The sequence below is a fragment of the Amphiura filiformis genome, chromosome 7 (genome assembly GCF_039555335.1).
Source record: "Amphiura filiformis chromosome 7, Afil_fr2py, whole genome shotgun sequence".
Lineage (NCBI taxonomy): Eukaryota > Metazoa > Echinodermata > Ophiuroidea > Amphilepidida > Amphiuridae > Amphiura > Amphiura filiformis.
The window spans coordinates 32,779,568-32,800,942 of record NC_092634.1 but is presented as its reverse complement, the minus strand read 5'-3'; the positions used below and the strand labels follow the sequence as shown (position 1 = coordinate 32,800,942).

The window sequence follows — 21,375 nt, the reverse complement described above, 5'->3', positions numbered from 1 at the left end:
CACGGCTAATCTGCGCGATTAAAATAATTCGGCATTCTGCCTAATGCCACGCTATTTTTTCAAAAAGAGAAAATGATGTAAAATAGAGAGCAGAAAGATGCAAAATCAGGTTAGATTCTAAATGCTATCTTCAGTAGATAGGCCTATAACGAACAAAAATTCATTGCATCTTTCTACTCTGGAAGTAACGTTTTACATCATTTTCTCTAAATTTAAAGCGATATAAGAAAAAATATACACTCTAAATTTCAAGGGTTTAAAATAAATCCTAAAGTATTGTGAGCAGGGACCAATCAAGTATTAGATTTAAAATTAAATCTTAGGCCTACAGATTTAAAATTATTTTTAAAATCTATTTTACCTCTTCTTCCCCCTTTTTTCCCCTTTTTTAATAGCGTGGCATTAGGCCGAATGCCGATTTAGTTTTCAATCGCGCAGAGTAGCCGTGCGTCGCTATAGGGCCTATCTTCTGAAGATAGCATTTAGAATCTCATCCCTAGTCATTGCATCTTTCTACTCTAGAAGTAACGTTTTACATTTATTTGTCTAAATTTTTACTTCATCATGTAGGCCTAGTGGCGAATTTTTTCTTTCAAATACATCAGTCCCGATGAGAATGTTCAAAGCGACAATACATAATACATCAATTTCCGCATCTCCCTGTTTCTCTATTTTTAAAGTATTCAATAGTAAAATGGTCATAAAGAATTAAGAATATCAGATGATTAGTGACAATAAAAGTAATTGAATGCAACACTGATTACCTTGCATAATTATAATGGCTCACTTTAATACTGAACAATTCTGATTTTGGAATCTACCATGCAGTTTATTGATAGCGAACCAAGCTAACCCGGCAAGCTAACAAACAGATGGAGTGCGGTGACTGAAAAGATCAGATACAGATGTGAAAATCTATAAGCTGTACACAAATCAATATAAAGCAGAGTTTTATGCTTAAAATGTATTTTAGCCAGAGTATGCAAAATGGGCAAGTGGACTACGGAGAAGTCTAACATCGACCCGTGCTGCCAAACTTTTCCCAACTTTTGAAACTAGCTGGCAACTTGTTTATTATGTATATTATTTTCTAACGTAGACTTTCAGTAATCATAGCAATTACAATAAAAACGCAAAATCTTTTGTTTTGGAGCCTGGGATAAAGCAAGGCCAAAAATTATCAATAAAATGAATTATTTCATGGTAAAATTTGGTTTTGTTCTTTAAAATATTCTATTATACACATTACTATTTAGTTCCAGAGTAGTCATTTTTAAGTAAATATTCATTAACAGCACGATATTAGTACAACATTGACATTTCTATCTCTGCATGTGAGCGTAGTGGGACTAAAGGATCAAAGTTTTGTGGGAAAATTACACCTTCTGGAACGGATCTGTGGCGATTTCGGGAAATTTTGGGGTATGTTTATATAATAAAGTAGCTTATTTTGTATTTGGAATAAGTCTTAGACATTTTAAAATCCTTTTATCAAGTTTGGTCCGGTGCATACAATTACAAATTGCGTCTGCCTTGCCAAGCCTTGTATCATGTATGCAGGTTCTTCTTCTTCTTCCGGTAAAGTGCTGCTTCATCTGGATGAAGATAATCGCACTGCGGAAGCGCACATGCGTGGAACAAGTTGTGACGCATCCTTATCTTGGTGCAAATATATACAAGTGCAAGTAAAAAGTCCTGGTCCTCTGGTGCAGGCTAGGTGGTTGGCCCCAGCAACGCAGTCTTGAATGCGTTGAGGGAAGCCAGGTGAGCAGGATCGAATGCCAGGTTGTTCCAATCTCTACATGTGCGGGGGAAGAAGGATGAGGCATATACCTGAGTGCTGCAGTGCGGCAAGGTGAATTGGGATCCGTGCCCTCTGGTCCTAGTTGATGACTCGGTTAGGTGATCACGCCAGTTGATGTCAACAAGGTTGAGGCGGATCCGGTACATCATTGCGAGTCGGCTTTGGGTGCGTCTGCTCTCCAAAGTGGGCCACTGCAGATCTTTGAGCATGGCGGTGACGCTGCTGGTTTGGTCGTAGATACCAGTGACGAACCGGGCACCTCTTCGTTGCACCATCTCGATCTTGTCAGCATTTCGGCGAGTGTGTGGATCCCATGCTGTTGCAGCATATTCCACAATTGGCGCACGTGGGTGGTAAATGTTGACTTCTTGATCTTGCGACTGCATTGACGGAAGTTACGACACAGGAATGCGTTGGTGGAGTTTGCTTTCTTAACCACTGTGTCCACATGGGTGTTGAAGGACAACTTGGAGTCAATGTGTACTCCCAGGTATTTTGCTGAGGTCACTTCTTCCAGTGTGTGGTTGCATACATGCCTGAATGAGTGTCAATGTTGTAAATATATAAAAAGTGCAGTCAGACATGGCTGGGTGAATACTGTGAATGTACATTGAACAAACTACATGTAGTTTACATACATGTACTTTACACACAAATACATAAATTTCACAGGCCACAGTAGTCCGAATATAAATAAATCAGACCCAGAACAAAATACAAATTTCTGACATGATCGTGTTCTGGGTCTGAACTGTTTCCATTCGTTCGATATTTTGATGGCAATGATGCCAAATTGGACAAAAAAAGCACATGGTCCTACTTCACAGTTTTTAAATCCCCTATTCATGTTGCGTGAATCACTCTATTGTGGACCATCCTTTTGATACCGTACTTGAGTATTTGGACAAGCTGAACAGTTTTGACAGGCCCTTTGTCTACCTCTCTGTTTGTAAACAAACGAGGAGGTCGAAATTGTCCTCCTCTGCGAATATGAAAGGCAGTGTAATAGTACGGCACTAGGGCCACAGGAATCCGGGAACTTTCTTTGGCAAATGCACGAATGCCTCCCCCACTTCAAGATGGATTGACATTTTTTGACAACGACGGCAACGCTATACTACTAGGTTTAATTTATCCTATAGATAGTGTAAAGCGGGGTATTTTTGCTGGGATAATTGATTGCTATTTTATCAATTCTTGGCAGCATTTAGCATGTTCAATGTGTGTTAAATCTGGCCAGGATTATGCACTTTCAGTTTACCACATGTTTGAATGGGAATTACTTTGCCTACTCATTATAGACATTACATGTTTGAGGAGCACATTTCTTCAATATTTTGACAAGTTGACATCAAATACATTCTATTTTGCATAGAGACTGACCGATCAGATCGGTAGCTTCCGTATCGGGCCGATTATTAGCTTATCGGTAGTGATCTGCATTGGCCGATCTTTCCTTCATCCGCCGATGTAATGCACCGATCACCCAATATCATGAAAGTAATTGTTGAAGCCAAGTATTCATTTATTGGTATATTTCTTTGAATTAGACTAGTTAAATCAAGCGAAATTTAGCAAAAGAACAAGCTTTGTAGGCGATAAACATATATAAAATCATACCGTGATTCAGGCACGCAGCTGAGATAATCAGGTAATTCCCGCATGCACATTATTACAATTGTAGTTCTTACTTCGGTTACACACGTGCGTGCGGGCCGTGTGCAAAACTCAACACTTCCGGGTTACACATGTGCGTGTCAGATTGGAGAGAGCTACGGGCCGCGTGCAAAACTCAACACTTCCGGGTTACACACGCGCGTGTCAAGATTGGCGAGAGCTACGGGCCGTGTGCAAAACTCACACTGACTTGAACGTAAACACAATATTAAAATGAGGCGATCGAATGATTAGATGGACTGGGACATCAGGGGGAAAAGGTAAATTGAGCTTATAATAATCATGGTCAAATTCAGTATTTTAAATGCATATATGGGAGTGTGTTTTTTTGTGCTCAGAGCATACATAATTATGGTAATACTTTGCGTACAAGTACCCTTTCAACATACGGGTGAAATTTACTCACGGTGATGGCAGCCATTGTTTACAATTGGCGAACTGGTAATCGGCGATCGGCGATCGAATCTGCAGATCAAAGAGATAATTGATCGGCCCAGATAAGGACCTGATCGGTCAGTCTCTAATTTTGCATTGTTTGGCAAAAATGTCTTGCCAATCGTACGTTCAACTTCAAAATTGTAATTTAGTGTTTTTGATCGCAAAAATCGCTATGTTAGATTGGGTACCGTATTTTTAGAATTTGGCAAAACTTTGACGATAATTTTACCTTTTTGGACACTAAAATGCATTTGATCCAAGTTTGTTTAAATTCAACCAAGTCTTAAATTAGTACCAATTTTACTGTTGACCAAATTTTGTAGAAATTTGTCAAATATCTGACCTGTGCAAAATCTGCAAATCGTTATTGTGTATTTCCCATAGACAGACAAAATAGCGTTACAAGCCAGTCCTTAGGTACGGCGTATAATCTGTATTTAAGGACTAGTGAGCGAGTCTAGTGTTTTCAAAGTTGACACAAAGATGGAAAAGTAAATCTATTTTAAAATAAGCAAATTCACAGTTACACTGTAGGCCCATTCTCCGATAAAGTGTTGAAGTTTGGTCTCGGGATTGATTCAGAATCGTAAACTTTAATAGTTTAAGAACACAAAACAATGCATGGGTGATTTTTCAACAACACTTCATTTTTGAGCAATATTACTTGTACGTATTGGGGCTGGGGTAAGTTGGTAACGTATCTGTGGTAACGTATCTGTGGTAACGTATCTGTGAAGCCCTTTCCCACCTTTGTCTTAATCGTGGAAGTGTAAAAACGTACCGACTTAATACCCACACTGAACAGTCATCACCCAATGTACTAAAGTCTGGTATGGTATTTGTCACAGCGTTTTTTCCGAGGGGAATAGAATTTAGGTAACGTATCTGTGACGACGTGAACGTAACGTCAGGACTTTTTGCCAGTAATAGACCTAATTTTTTTTTTACTTTGAAGAAACCATTGTGTTATGTTCCACGTATATAATATAACTATGGAGCCTGCTTGATCCATCACATATATAAGAACATTCATCTAGCCAATTATTTTCTCAGATTGTTATCCATTAGAAATGGTAATGTATCTGTGAACAATATTGGCGACATAGTCTCAAAGACCTGTTGAAAAAATTTAATAACTTGTTTTGTGATGTTTTATACTTAAAAGAAATAAAGGGTAATGCATTATCCTTTACACGCAAAATAATGTGTCCGAGGCAGTAAAAACATAAATAATGGGTGAGGCGCAGCCGAACCCATTATTTTAACGCTTTTAATGCCGAGGACACATTATTTGCGTAAAGGATAATGCTGCACCTTTTATTTCTATTCTATTACCACAAAATAGTGCAATTTAAAGTGAAAATATCACATTTTTGCCCAAATATTTCAGAGTGTAGAATGCGTAACGACGCTAACATACTGCATCGCGCTTTGCTGTGCGCCGAGAAGAACATAAAGTTTGTTGCCCTGGCCACTTTATTGCTAATTAATTAATGGTCTTTCACGTGACGCGTTTCAACAAATCACAGTGCGAGATTTTGAATAATGGGTCGTGGAGGTAATAGAATTTATAATTAGGGCATGATACCAGCTAATGAAAAGTACCTATAATCCATACTATGCGCGCATGTTTAGTGAGCAGAGACACATTATACGGAACGCACCTTGGCTGCCGACATGTAGGAAAACAATGGACACGCATTTAGCTTTATTGTTTTATAGTACTTTCTAGGCATGTTACAACCTCTAGCCTCACACATTTTAGAAAGCAACTCCTAAGTATAAGTTTAGATTAGATTAGATTGGATTTATTACTATCTTTTCATAATACAGAATAATACATAAGAATAATACATTATAAAGATATAAATAATAATACATAATAACTATGGAAATGCATAATACAACGATGAGTGAAGGAATTACAGTAAAGGCCCAAAGGCCTGTAGCTCTGTAACCCCTTGATACAGGTATATGGCCCCCTATAATTAATAAAAGTTACCGGGGTACCAATATTTATTTTTTCGACTTTGAAGTGTCCCTACAATGTAGACCTAAATGCTAGGATCATTCATGGTTGATTAAAAAAAAAATATTGTAGGCAGGCCTATGTGTTTTGAATAAATTTGTACTCATGTCATACTCTAATTATCGTACGCTATGAAATAGAGTAAAGATTATAAGAACGCTTCCGTTTGAAGATCCGTCTGTCAGTCCGTCCTTCCTTCATTGTAAAAAATTATTTCTCAATAATTGTGTTTGTAGTCGCTATTATTTATAAACAGGAATAAATGTAATAGAGTTGGTAGCATTGTGTGACGTTTTTGTTAAAGTTTGTTCAACAGAAAAATTATATCGGATTATGTTTTACTTTTGATGTTATGTTTGTTAATTGGTTTTAATGGTTAAAGTTTCTTTTAGTAGAGAGAAACTGTAAAACTATACCATTGATTTAGAAACACTATATAATTGTTCCTGATTTTTCAATTGAGTACACACTCTGTTATTAGCACCTTTTGTTATGTCTTTGACTAATATACTGTGAGTAAATAAAATGAGAGCTATAAAATACAATCAATTAGGCCAGGCAAATATGTTGGGGAAATTGTAATATAATACACCTACCCATCATGCAGTGGGAGTTTTAATGATATTTTGCCAAATGCAATCACCACCTACACTGAGAAGGGCACTTAGATCAATTTGCATTGTGGGATATGATGCCATCAATCCCATGTCTAACCACTAATCTACACTCATAAAACTAATATCATTGATTAAAATTGATAAAAATCTAGTTAATGCTTTCAAAATGCATACAAATTCAATGCATATTGAAATCATTAATAAAGTATGACATGAGTACATATTTATTCAAACCTCTTAGGCCCTACAATATATATTTTTTAATCAACCATGAATAATCCTAGGTCTACAATCTACGAAAAAAGTCCTTGGAACGCTTGGTACACTCTGTCGAAATTCCGTGCAGAATTTCATATGATCATGGAAATGACGTATATTTTGCCTGGGAACAAGCATGACATCTACAACAATGATTAACCCTTCCCTCTCCCCATCAATCAATGTTGGAACACATTGGGAAACCGCTGAAGACTTTGGTATTTCTCAACATTGCACGGGGGAGAGGGGGTGACAGTTTTCCGTTATTTAAGCGCAAGCGTTTCAAGACTTTTTTCGTTGATTGTCTCTACCGAATGCAAAATATTTCATCTAAATTTCATTTTTGGCTCATAACTCAAAAACGGAATGTCGTATGAGCTTCATATTGCACACGATTTGAGAGTGGATTATATGCTTTGGAATCATAACAAAATTGTTGATAAAGAAATTGGTTTATTTAGGGAGTGGTCACTGAAACCATCCCCTATGCTAAACAACACACGTTTTGTAATTATGGCTCTAAACTGCTCTAAAATGTCATTTTGGTCCCATAACTTAAAAACAAAATGTTGTATGAGCTTCATATTGCACACGATTTGGGAATATATAATATCCATTTGAATCATAATAAAATTGTTGATAAAGATGTTGGATTATTTAGGGAATGGTCACTGAAAACACCTCCTATGCTAAATTGCACACATTTCGTAATTATGACTAAAATCTCGTTTTTGTCTCATAATTCAAAAACACTACAAATATAGTTTTTTAAAAATATTACAATGTTTTGCAGCATGTTTTCCAAAATGTTTTTGAATTTTATTAAAACGTTCTGTACCCTTTATAATATAACCCAACATGTAAATGTTTTCTGTAAAACCTGTGTTTGCTGAGTATAGGCTTATCCGAGCGAATCAGAAAGATTATGATGTGACAATTTGAAACAACTCATTTCTGGATAAAATTTATAATAAAATACGCTTTTGCGGTGGAAAAAAAAAGAAGAAGAAAAAAAAAAAAAACAACAACAATTGAATACACTTAAAGAAAAAATTGACCACCACGGGATTCGAACCATTCGCATCAATCAATAGTCAAAAGATTACCAGTCGAAGGACTAAGCCGTTCGCACGCTGCCATTTCGCAATCGAAGTAACCAGTTTTGGTCTTTTATAGTAGTCAGGTATCGGGAAAGTGTAAAGCTGTATAGTGCAAACGGCAAAGTGTATCAGTTTACCATAATGACAAAATGGTCCAAAATCGACCTTTTATGGTTTTTAGGCCGCATCTCATGAAGCGTGATGTTCGCTTACATTGGCTATACCAATTGAGAATGTTTGAATACAAAAGTAATGACACATTGATCGCATTTATGAAATTTGTTAGCAGTTTACCATTTTGAATTGAAATAGATATCTATACGTATATATTAATATCAATGCAGGGCAAACTGCTCAGTATGCACGTTGTTCAATGCAGCAGTTTACCATTACAGATTACCATTATGGGTTTACACTTTACACCATTTGACTATTCGTGTTTTAATTAAGTGAATCATTGCTAAATTATGAATTCATTATTTCTATGCTTCGTTTTTCTTTCTTCATATTAAAAATAAAGAAAAAGAAAGAAAGAAAGAAAGAAAGAAAGAAAGAAAGAAAGAAAGAAAGAAAGAAAGAAAGAAAGAAAGAAAGAAAGAAAGAAAGAAAGAAAGAAAGAAAGAAAGAAAGAAAGAAAGAAAGAAAGAAAGAAAGAAAGAAAGAAAGAAAGAAAGAAAGAAAAGGAAAGAAAGAAAGATCAATAATGAATCAATGACAGAATGAACGAAAGTCATTTTAAATAAAATACTTAGTTTCAATCAATGAAAGAATGAACGAAAGACATTTTAAATAAATAAAAACATGAACGTGGAAAAAAAGTTGAAGTGACCGCTTATAGGTTCAAATTACAAGCATCTTAATCACGAAGCTCACGTGGCGAAGTGGTTAAGGCAGAGGTCTTATAAACCCGAGGGTCTGGGTTCGATTCCCAGGCGGTATCACTTTTTCTGTCTTATTTATTATTTGCGACGGTGAACCTGGTGAAAATTTTTTTTTATTATAAATACATGAAGTATACATTTTGGCTTTATTTTTAATGTCTTTTTTTATTATTTTCTCACACTATATTGATTTAATTTATTTAATTATTTCTTTATTTCTTTCCCAAAAGCTCCCAAATGAAATACTTTCCGATTTAAATGTGATCTTATAATAGTCCTACAAACCCCCTCCGCCTCTACCCCAGATACATCCCACGCCCTACACCATGCACGCACACACCCACACATTATACATACACAAATTTGTGAAGCACACATCTGCTGAAGATAGTTGTTACATCATGTCAAAAACAAGTTAATGCTATCTACTGAAGATAGTCGTAGTTTATTATTTACTTCATTACAAATCGTAACGTACATGTGGTTTTAGTATTAAATTAAAACTCAATTTTCTTTTTCTAACGTTCATTCACCTATCTGACAAGTGCTATGAAGGTGAACTTTAATATTAATTTTAAAAATAAATTAGGCAACTCGGATCATGCAGCTTAGAGCCGTAATTACGAGATATGTGTTTGAAACGATTTCTCGGTTTTGAGATATAGCATAAAAATTTCATTAAATGCGTGTAAGTTGGGGTATGGGGTGTTTCAGTGCCCACTCCCTGAACCAACCAATTTCTTTATCAGCAATTGTATTATGATTCCTAAGTACATGGTCTACTTCCAAATCCTGTGAAATATGAAGCTCATACAACATTCTGTTTTTGAGTTATGGGACAAAAACGACATTTTAGAGCAGTTTAGAGCTATAATTGCAAAATGTGTGTATTTTTAGCATAGGGGTGATTGCAGTGACCACTTCCTAAAGAAACCAATTTCTTTATCAACAATTTTGTTATGATTCCAAAGCATATAATCCACTCTCAAATCGTGTGCAATGAGAAGCTCATACGACATTCCGTTTTTGAGTTATGAGCCAAAAAACGAAATTTAGATGAAATATTTTGCATTCGGCAGAGACAATCTACGAAAAAAGTCCTTGGAACGCTTGGTACACTCTGTCGAAATTCGTGCAGAATTTCATATGATCATGGAAATGACGTATATTTTGCCTGGGAACAAGCATGACATCTACAACAATGATTAACCCTTCCCTCTCCCCATCAATCAATGTTGGAACACATTGGGAAACCGCTGAAGACTTTGGTATTTCTCAACATTGCACGGGGAGAGGGGTGACAGTTTTCCGTTATTTAAGCGCAAGCGTTTCAAGACTTTTTTCGTTGATTGTAGGTCCAGGGACACTCCAAAGCCGGAAAAATAAATACGGTACCTAAAAAAATATTTCTGAAATTTTTGAAAATTTTGGGGTGGGACTTTACTCGAAGATGGGACTATACTCGCGTCAGTACGGTAGTATCGTAGGCTACTCATCTTGATTATTTGGCGCTTGAGGCGTTACATTTTCCCAAGGGGGGGGGCGTTTATTCAAGGTCAATTTTAGAACGATAATTCCCTGTTAAAATCATTAGGTAAACTAAAAACACACGCTAAAATGATGAAATATGAACTAGAAATACTGGCTTCTGGCTCACTTCCGGGTTTCTGATCCTGATTTTCGCCAATTATTGACGCTATTATCGAACATGTGCGCAACTTGGTAAGCTTACAACACAAGATAGCATGGAAATATCAGCATTTTTGAAACATCTTGGCTGAAAAAAGTGGTGGGGGCGTTTATTTGGGGGGCGACTATTTGACGGTATATTTTGTTGCTTTCAGAAAAGTAAAATATGAGGTTCACCACATGTTCCACCCTGTATATGTATTACCATACCCAGTAGGCTGTCAGTATTACTAAATAAAATATTATGATGTTATACTTTTTTGATTTAGCATCCTTGTATTATAAGCTTTCCAGAAATACCGGGTATATACTTATGGTCTGAAATGTATGTGTTTTCAATAAAAGTTGTGTTGAACTGAATCTAAATTGGTATTATGTTTATGCCTGGAAAAAAAACTGGCAATTCAGCAATATCCTTGCTGGGAAATTTTATCCCTTGCATTGGAAGGAAATTTTGATGTGCAGGCGCGAAAATTAAAGTATAGATTTTATATAATTTAAAGTTCCGTTACACTTTCAGAAATTCAGTGAAATAACAAGTCGCAGCTCACACGATTAAAACAAAATAAGAAAAATCACAAAAAGAACTGTATGCAAAAAGTAACAGTGTATGTACATAATTATGTATATTTGGTTGCATGCATGAGTATATAATGTTGAAATCTATCAAATTACTAGGCCTACATGTATGCAGTTCAAAGTCTGTGACCAGGACAATTTTCCCCTAGATCTGTCAAAATGATCGGAAATCTGGCAGGAAATTATACAGTGTAGTTAAATTTCCTACATGAGTGTATTCATTATCATCATTTTATGTGTTAAGGCCTGAAACACCTAATTTAAAATGTGAGTGATGATCCTTGTACTGTTTTTGCTGACAGTAAGGCCTAAAAAAATTATTTGATTGGCGTAACCTGACCTAGGCCCGACTCGTAACTTTTTTTTTTTCTTTTTTTTTTTTTCCAAAAAACAAAAAACAAAAAACAACAAAAACAAAAAAATAATAATAATAATAATAATAAAAAAAAAAAAAATTCCAAAGCCTTTACCTTTATCAAACAAAAGTTACAGAGAAAAGTAAAAAAAAAGAAGAAAAGAATCCCGACCTACATGTACCTGTACCCTAATTTTTTTTTATGTTACGCCAATCAAACTGTTTTTAGGCCTGATGCATGTTTTTACTGAAATGTCTGCTTGTCACAGATTGTAACTTCAATGTTGTAGATTTTATGCCTCCATCGGAGGTATTAAATTGTTTCCTGGTTGTGTCCGTCTGTCATTCTGTGACTTCCGTCCGTTCTTATGTCTGTCCAAGGATGCTGGTGCAATTTCTCGGAACTGGTAAAGCGTATGTGATGCAATTTGGAGGAGGAGTAGCAATAGGTAATATTCAAATTCGAGCAGATTTTTGTCTCCAATTTTGGTAGCTCATTTGCATAAATTTGAATAAATTTTGTTCTGTCCAATTTCTTGGAACTGTAAGGTTTATAGTGATGTGACTTGGTGGAGGGGTGACAATTGGTAGTCTTCAAATTCCACTAGGATTTTGTTGCAAAATATGCCTATTTGGTAGCTCATTAGCATAAATTTGTATAAATTTATTTCTTAATAAATTTCACAAAAAATCATACACACTAGGACTACCAGATACAAATGTAGATCAGGAAATGGGGCACTTTAGTAGGTCAAATTAAACATGGTGCTGATTGGTGCACTGTGTGTATTTCATGTCTTCATGAGCTACATTCAAACATGACAATGTACATAATGTCATAATGTATTTCTCTAGTAATTTATCAGTGGGAACAGATACGAATCGCTCCAAGCCATGGCTGCAAAAACAAACTCTTGAACATTGTATCATTGTGAGAATACTAAATGTATACATACATACACAAACAGTCAATGTATCAACAGCATTGAGGTTCAAGGTTATGCGTACTAAAACGAAATGCAAGATTTCAGATTGAATAGGACCGGTGTCATGTTATGTTGCTTAAGGACCTCTAGCCTCCTCGCATATTACTTAGCTTTCTTACCTGGTAACCTTAGAACAGTGTGTACATGTCTACACACACAAGGTAAATTTGCTATTGCTAGTTGCTACAAAGTACAATGATCAATGATTTTAAATGTGTATGTTGCAGACAGAATTTGTTACAGTATAAAGTACACAGACTTGTAGTTGGGGGTATGGGTGTGAGGGGGCAGATATCTATCCCAAATTTGCCTATGGATTAGTCGATCAAATCCACATTTTGTAAAAATATTGCACTAATTGGCCCTTCATTTTGAAATTCTAACTTACATGTATGAGGGGGCACATGCCCTCTCAGACACACACCATCACAGGCACCAAAAAGTCAATTTTTTCACAAATCTGCAGAATCAGTGTGAATTAAGGTGGTACTACACCCCTTGATAAAATTGTGACTATTTTTGCATTTTTCTCAAAAAATAATAATTACACACTGGTAACAAAAGTTATGTATATATTATAAGGGAAAGGAATTTCAGTGACTCAAGACAAGCAGTTCATTATTTATGATAAGACAAGATGTACCACTAGAATGTACCTCATTTCTTAACATACTGGTATATAATGAACCACTTGTCTTGAATCACTGAAATTTCAGTGAAGTACCGTAATTGGATTCATTTCCCAGTATAATATATACATACCTTTTAATACCAGTGTGTAGTTATTTTGTGAGATAAATGCAGAATTTATACAAAATTTATCAGGGGATGTAGTATCACCTTATAATACATTTTTTCCTGAACCTGGCTGAGTCTGACACTTGTTGCACATGAGAGAAGGAGTTTGCTTGCAAATTCCCACACATTAAATGTCATTCAAATTCCCACAAAATATGTCATTCATATTGTGCTATTTATTTATAGATGGAAAAGGGTACACGGTTCGTCTAAGCTTAAATATTTTTTATAAATCCTGTAGGGAGAAATCATATTTTTGCAAATCGTGCCATTGAATTGCTATGTAAAAAAGAAAAAAAAAAGAAAAAAAAAGAAAAGGTCTGAGCAATTTTGCAACAATATTAGAAAAAAATCTACATGAGGATGTTTCTGAAAGATTAGTACCGGTACAGGAGCTAATTTGGGTGCCATTGCTCAATAAGGTATATTGCTGATAGCAATTGATAGGCAAAAGTTATGCATGTGGGAATGAAAAGGGCTCATATTAGCTGTCGCAGGTTATGAATTCAATAATGTTTGAGCCCTTTTCTTTCCCAGCATGCATCATGTTTGCCTAATGATTGCGATCATTAATATACCTTATGCCTCTGGAGTGGGGGGGGGGGGGCACTCTCAATTGTGATGTCAAATATGATTGGTCCAGCCCTATACTGCAGACAGAAGAAAAACAAGTAGAAGCAGTACTGATAATATTTCTAGGTCTTCACCGGGACCCGGTGGTCTTCAGGTTTCTATGGCCAAGATATGAACTGCTGATTGTTGATTTATCAAAAGCTTCCTCTTTCTTTGATAATATTTTTAGCAAAGAAATCTGTTGTTTAGGAGGATTTCTTCCTGATAGAAAAGTTTTGTTTCCTCTTATCATGTCAAGATTAGGGTCATAGAAACATAGTCAGGTCATTGAGTTTGATACTCATGTTCTTACATGACCAGTTTATAGGCCATCTTAATTTGATAGTTTGTCTCAAAGCCCTGCGCGGATTAATAAAATTGCCCGCTTTTTGCGTGTTAGTCAGTTTTTTTCCGCTGTTTTATTTTTTTCAAACCCACCACGCAAAACTCTCACGTCTGACATCGCCAGACGTCAAAATAGCCTAAATGTCAATAAAATTCTTCATCTTAAAAAGCTTTAAAACCTCCTTGAGAGATGAAAAGGTGGTTTATTCTTGTCAAAAAGCTCAGCCCACAGATTAAAAAAAATTAATGTAAAAAAAAACCCCACCTCATTCCGCATTAGGTTTTTAACTTTGGAAAGGCTTTGAGACGACCTATTAAAACATTATATACAATGAAACGAAATCATAAATGTATTTTCTACTTTAGAAATAATAAAGGTAAATATATAATAAAGGTAGATGCAATTCAGCACATCGCATCAAAGCCCCATTCCTTTTTAAAGGAATTTTGATTTTAAATCATTAAATTTACAAATGATGTGTAGGAAATATTTCCTATTACCATGATTACTCTAGGCAATCCAGCTAAACTAGCTGTGGTACAGTACCTACTAGTATCTTATAATAAAAATTCCTTTAAAAGGAATAGGGTGGGCAAATGAAAAATTGTCAAGAGAAATGAAAGAATGAGTAAGTCAAGTTCACAATTAAAAACAGGAAAATATGACACAACATCGATTTCCAATAGGGGAACAACACAAAACGTATAAACAAAGTTAAAAGAGTTTTTAACTTTATACGTTTATCGTTTGTTATTCCCCATTGGAGGTTGTGTCATATTTTCCCTGATTTTAATCTGATCTATTGCTTATCCTTTGTTCTCTGCTGGTCAGTTGGAACAGATTTTCCCTGTTTTTATATTAACCCTTCACATCATAACACAAGACGTTTTATGTTAACATTTTATATAAAACATGGTTATAAAACTTTTGTAGATAATAGTTATTTAAAACATTTTCGTAATCATACCAAGAGTTTTTTTTTAATCATCAGATAGAAAGACTTATGCTCATCTTCTCTGGTGAGACAACAGGGCTGGGGTATCTTTCCATATAAAAGTTTTAAACTTTATTATGATTAACATAACTGTATTTCAAAGCGTCAAACTATATCATTATTTTGTCCCAACAAAAATACTCCAGGGAATAAAATATTCATATGTTTATTTATTTTATTCAACCTGGGCCATTTCTACTGGTGCACATGCATTCTAATAATTTGTCTATAATACCTTATACAAGCATCAGCTAGCACTATTTGTCACAAGATTTGAAAAGTAAATAGCCTATGTACACACTGAACACAATGCACATACAAGCTGTATTTAAGTACATGCGAAGCTGTCAGTATAAAATGATATATATGACCTTCATGATGCTATTAATTTAGCCCAAAGATTAGGAAAACTAGCAAAACTGGTGAACTGGTACTGTTCAAATAAAAACATCTGCAAATCTTGCTGCAATTTCCAAATAGTATTTCTATTACTTAAATAAATATTTTTGTTATTTCTTTTAATACAAACACATTACTGCCTATGACGACTTTATCGTATTACTTACATATCAAAATCAAGTAATAATTACAAAACTCGCCGTAAACTATCACCTCTGTGGGTGTTTGGGATATAACCGGCACAAATATTTTCTCAACACTGCGGCATGTGAAAAAGTAGGTCAATAGTCAGAGAATACAGGGTGGGTGCGGCACGCTGCACCCACCCAAAAACACCCTGTGTACTTGGGTGTAACATTTGCACACCTTAGGTTAATGCAAAGGAATTCCCAGAAACTCATGTAGGGGGAGTGAAAAAAGGAAGACATTTAATTCTTTGTATTACATGCATTATGACTAGTTATGAGAGCATTTTCTTTTGTTTTTGTTATGTTGTGGTGGGGCTGGGGTGTGTGTGTCTGTCTTTAGGACCTAAATTGTTACTGAAGTGTGTGATGTGTGTCTAGATTGCAAAACCAAAAAGTTAAAAAAAAATGCTGGCAAGAATAAAATTTAATGTAATTTTGTAGCAAAAATTTGTCATTTTCCTTGATTGGATTGAACAAAAACAGGAATTAAAAACAAATTGTGAAAACTTTGTGAATACTTGTAATGTGCAAAATGTGTGCACTTTTTCATGCACACCAAACATCTGTTTGCTTCACAATATCTCGACTTGCGTAAAAATGTGCAGAAGCACTTTGCTTTTTCGGAAATCGTGGACTCTGCATGCGCTAAATTCCTTGCTTGGGAGATAAACATTAAGAACTCGCTACATGTATGTACAGTATTGCCAGTGAATGTTGCACTTGGTAAGAAACCTTGGTAATGTCTTCTGAACACTTGCATAAGACAAGGAAAGTATTGATGAGCTACAATCCCGGCCATAAGTCGTTCGAACACTTGTGTAAAAGTTTGATTGTTTTGACCGGTATTTTAGTTATACTTTTACATACTGAAATTTAGCTTTCTTTGGTGTAAAGTTTGAACCCGTTCCTACTACTACAACCCTCCCCCTTCTCCACCAATCAATGTTGGATGTCTCTAAGGGTGCATGGCCAAATATACAACTACCAACATTGATCGGGGGAATGGGGATTGGGGGCATATTTGCAGCACTCATGTTAAAGTGTTCGAACAATTTTGACCGGGACTGTAGCTAGACACTGCTAGTGTAAAAAACAGGAATTGTATAATAATGGGGGAGTCCTTTTCAGGCGCGGTTCATCACACGCATCATCAATGGAGGAGGTATGGTTGTCATCTCTCAAAAAAGTTTTTTGTTTTAAATTGTGGGTACTACCCGGACATGGAATTTCTTGCCCAGGTAATGTAATGTCGTGCGGGCACCCAGGAGCCCGCCCGAAAATCCAACTTCTGCACACCAACAGAGGGTGCACCAGTGCCCAGAAGTGGATTGCAGGCGGCATAGGAAGCGCAACACGTGACGTACGAGGCTGGCGAAGATACAGGGCTGACAGCCCCATTCAAAATACACGGTTAGCAATTACAAATGGAAAATTAAGGTTAAACAAAATCTGTTATGGCTTTGTCAACTCAAAAAACATATTATCATCTTACACGTAAGAAAACATGCATACCAATCATGTGAAATAAAAAAAAAATTAAAAAAAAGTGTAAAAATGACCATTTTAGCTTATTTTGTCACCTTCAGTCAGCTCCTATTGTTAAATTTGTTTACCGATGCTTGGTAACAAATTTGATTGACAGGCAATAGCTTGTCACCTGTCATCGCATAACACAATTATCTCTATAAAACATACTATAAAGATGTCAGCCTCATGCAATTATACTGATCATCAGTTGCAAGCTCGACCCAAGACTAGAGACTGACCGATCAGGTCCTTATCTGAATCGGCCGATTGGCCGATCAATTATCTCTTTGATCTGCCGATTCGATCGCCGATCGCCGATTACCAGTTCCCCAATTGTAAACAATGGCTGCCATCACCGTGAGTAAATTTCACCCGTATGTTGAAAGGGTACTTATGCATAAAGTATTACCATAATTATGTATGCTCTGAGCTCAAAAACACACTCCCATATGCATTTAAAATACTGAATTTGACCACATGTGATTATTATAAGCTCAATTTACCTTTTCCCCCTGATGTCCCAGTCCATCGAATCATTCGATCGCCCCATTTTAATATTGTGTTTACGTTCAATTGTGTGAGTTTTGCACACGGCCCGTAGCTCTCTCCAATCTGACGCACATGTGTGTAACCGTACCCGGAAGTGTTGAGTTTTGCACACGGCCCGTACGCACGTGTGTAACCCGGAAGTAAGAACTACAATTGTAATGTGCATGCGGGGAATGTCTCCATAGACTTGTACATAAAGTCATTATACATGTGAAATCAAAAATGTGTACAACTCTATGGAGAATGCAAACCTAACTAATGTGTTGAAGCCATCGAGACCCCAAGCCAATATCTCACAGAAATGTTGTCCAAGGACATATTTTCAACATACCTGAAGTTGATGGTGGATCAAATTGTCTGACATTGGTTTTCAGGGGGGTCAAAATGTACAAAAAATGTACAATTGGGGTTTTGCATGGGTAATATCTCAGCTAAAATTATTCTAATAGGCTCAATATTGGATAAGAGTAATGTCCTACCAAAGGGCTCTGACTGGCAAAAAATGGACAGTAAAATTATTTTTACTTTTGGAGTTCTGACCCCCCATAGTTGGTCCTGGATGGACAAAGTTGCATTTTGAGGGCCCTATATCTTTTAAACTAAAGGAGTCATAAGTTTTCTGATGCCAGATTTGAATTCTACACAAATAAGTATCCCAGGATACATACTTTTCAAAGTTGTAAAGGGTTCCCTTTATACATTTATGGACCTCTAAACGTCGTCTTGCGCGTTACGACACATTTTGTATGCTGAACCCCCTAAATTTCAAATTGATGCCACGGGAAAACGAAATGGAGTATGAAGCTCAAATTTTCAGGATTTTACTTTCTCATCAATATCTACCACCACACAGAAAAAGAAAAAAATTGAAGAGGTGCTGCGGTGCACATCCCTGGAGTTGACATGGAATGGGTCATCTCTTTTTCCTCAATGAATATTACCCTACTGTCTGTTCAATTAGCTTAGATTCTTGAATTTTTAAGATATATGAAAAAATAAATAATTGTGGCCAAAGTCATCAAAGAAAAGTGTTAGCACAGCCTTAGACCTAACGTGGTTTATACTTTTCAAATTCCAAAGTTCAATTTAAAACCCCATTTCTTTTAAATTTTGCCTCATTTTAGGCAGTTACTTGGGTCCACCATAAGGGTTCGCGACCTTTTTACAAATCGAGTGGGACGGTCCATTCTCAACTTAGGGCATAGACCCTATCCAATTTGGCAAAACAATCTGTCCACCAATCTGTCCTGCCATTCCAATTGTTATATCGTTCGGTTATTGGATAGGTTCTATAGGTGATGATGGTCCACCAGTTTTTGTTACACTAAACTATAATTATGGCGCGATTACGTTTTATGCATAATATTATTCTGAGCATTATTTTTTCCTAAACAATGACATTAAAATTATGGATTTCGTTCTTATTTCAACTGGTTTACAATGTAACTTGAGTTTTGTTTAATACCATCATTCCTTCCCAAGAATATCAGCTTTCGCTTGACATTTTCAGATACAGTGACTTTACAAGAATTGTTTTCTGTAACCTGATTGTTTTGAATAATATTTTCTGATGCAAAAATTCTTTTGTTTCCAAATGTCCTTCTCATACAAAAAAACCCGGAATAACAAATTGAAAATAAATGTGTAATTTTATAGTAGGCCTATAGGCCTATACCTTCTCAGACCAATTAAGTAAAATAAATAAATAAATAAATAAATAAATAAATAAATACACAAGGAATGTATTTATATATATAAGCTGGGCATATTTTAGAACAGCTTAGTTCATAAATAATAACGTAATGTTTCAACAGTAGAGTTTCAACACAAATTATGCATACTGGCAAATATATAGCTATTTTGATGGACAATACTTCCTGATACGGATGGTCGACGCATTATGACATTCGTCCCCATTGCTCTAAATGGATTGATTCAAAAAAGTTTATGGTACCCGACGTTCTCTGACTTTTTTATAAAAATATCGCGGGGAAAAGACCAAAATTGAAAAGAAATGAGGTTCTAAACTGAACTTTAGAATTTGAAAAGTATAAATCATGTTAGGTCTAAGGCTGTGCTAACACTTTTCTTTGATGACTTTGACCACAATTTTCAATTTTTTCAAATATCTTAAAAATTCAAGAATCTAAGCTAATTGAACAGACAGTAGTAAGAAGTATATGCAATGTGTATTAATGAACGATGACGTTTGAGATGCTGCTGCATGGACTGATGCCGTATAGGCCTATGTATACCATGTATACTCTAAGATCAAGTCATGTTTAAGTCTAAATGGAAGAAAACTTGGGTCAAAGGTTTGATGTGGACCTTTTAGCTGTATAATTTCGCTTTGTGTGGCCGTCGGGGTGGGGTAGGTTGGGTGGGGGTGAGTGAGTGAGTGTGTGTATGTATTTCCCTTGGGATATAGGCCTACTATTCAAATCCCAATTTGTAGCGACACGCTGTATGTTTAACATACCGAATTTTACAAATTACTCTTATATATCACTAGATTTCGCGGTTCTCGGGTCGGGCGCTTCTCGTGATAGGCCTATTTCTAATTACCCAAACTCGTTACCCATATACCTGCCCTGACTTTTTAAACTACTAAGAAATGCGTCTCTCAATGATCAAGACCCAAGACACAACTTAATCAACTCTGTTTGTTTTAAAGGTGTGATGCTTACTTGGTGAGCCTACCCATAATCTGAAACCAATCATTCGCCTCTTCCAAGCCCTGCCCTGTTACCACATTTAAAGAAACCGAAATTAGTATCTGGGCGTGGATATAGGCCGTTACTAAAGTAATGAAATCAATCGCGAGAAACGTGAACGCAAAAACGGTTCATAGGCCTTCCGGAAATAGTCATGTTCTCAAAAATAGGCCTACATGCACGTGTTTGGTGTGTGCACGTGTTCGGTATCTTAACGTGTTCGGTATCTTATATGTGTTGAAAATAAGGCCTATAATTATTGGTCCGATGAGATGCACCTGTTAGTCACACTGTAATGCTTCAAGTTCCGATGCGCGATGCGGTACCCTGCGCACACTCCCGTTGTTGATGCTCCGCGTTAGCGCAGCGCGAGCACGCGATAGTGCAGCGCGAAACACGCGATAGTGCACCGCGTGAACGCTAAACTTCGCGGGACGCTTGACGCGATAGCGCAGCGGACAGAGGATTTGACGGACGGACACGCCCGTAATTAGTATTAAGATACCATGTATTCTTCATGCATAAGTACCCCATGTGGGCCCCTCCCACATCCCGATTGGGGGGACAATCATTGTTTTATATTGCGCATTATAGGCCTATACTATCAATTTCAGTCATGTAGGCCATGTTTAATATTATATTAGGTCAAAAAACTTTTCAAAAAGTCTAAAACACTCCGGTTTTTATGTCAAAATGGTCTCTTTTGGGGTGCTAAATCTGCTAAAATGTTTACTGAACGTGAAAGCCCAGGATGGGGTGCCGGTAGGTGTGGTGGGGTGGGGAAGCAGTGGATACCAAGCACAAAAAATGTTTAATTATTGCCTTATTTTTCTGC

The 21,375-nt window shown here is 36.3% G+C and overlaps 1 long non-coding RNA gene across 1 annotated transcript in view; it reads left to right on the top strand.

The window, feature by feature from the left end:
* The first annotated feature begins 1,333 nt into the window (after positions 1-1,333).
* The window catches only part of LOC140156344 (uncharacterized), a 142,938-nt gene continuing 122,896 nt past the window's right edge, over positions 1,334-21,375 (top strand). Inside the window, exon 1 of the long non-coding RNA XR_011859531.1 lies at positions 1,334-1,422. This is a non-coding gene — a long non-coding RNA (uncharacterized lncRNA). The remainder of the gene's footprint in view (positions 1,423-21,375) is intronic.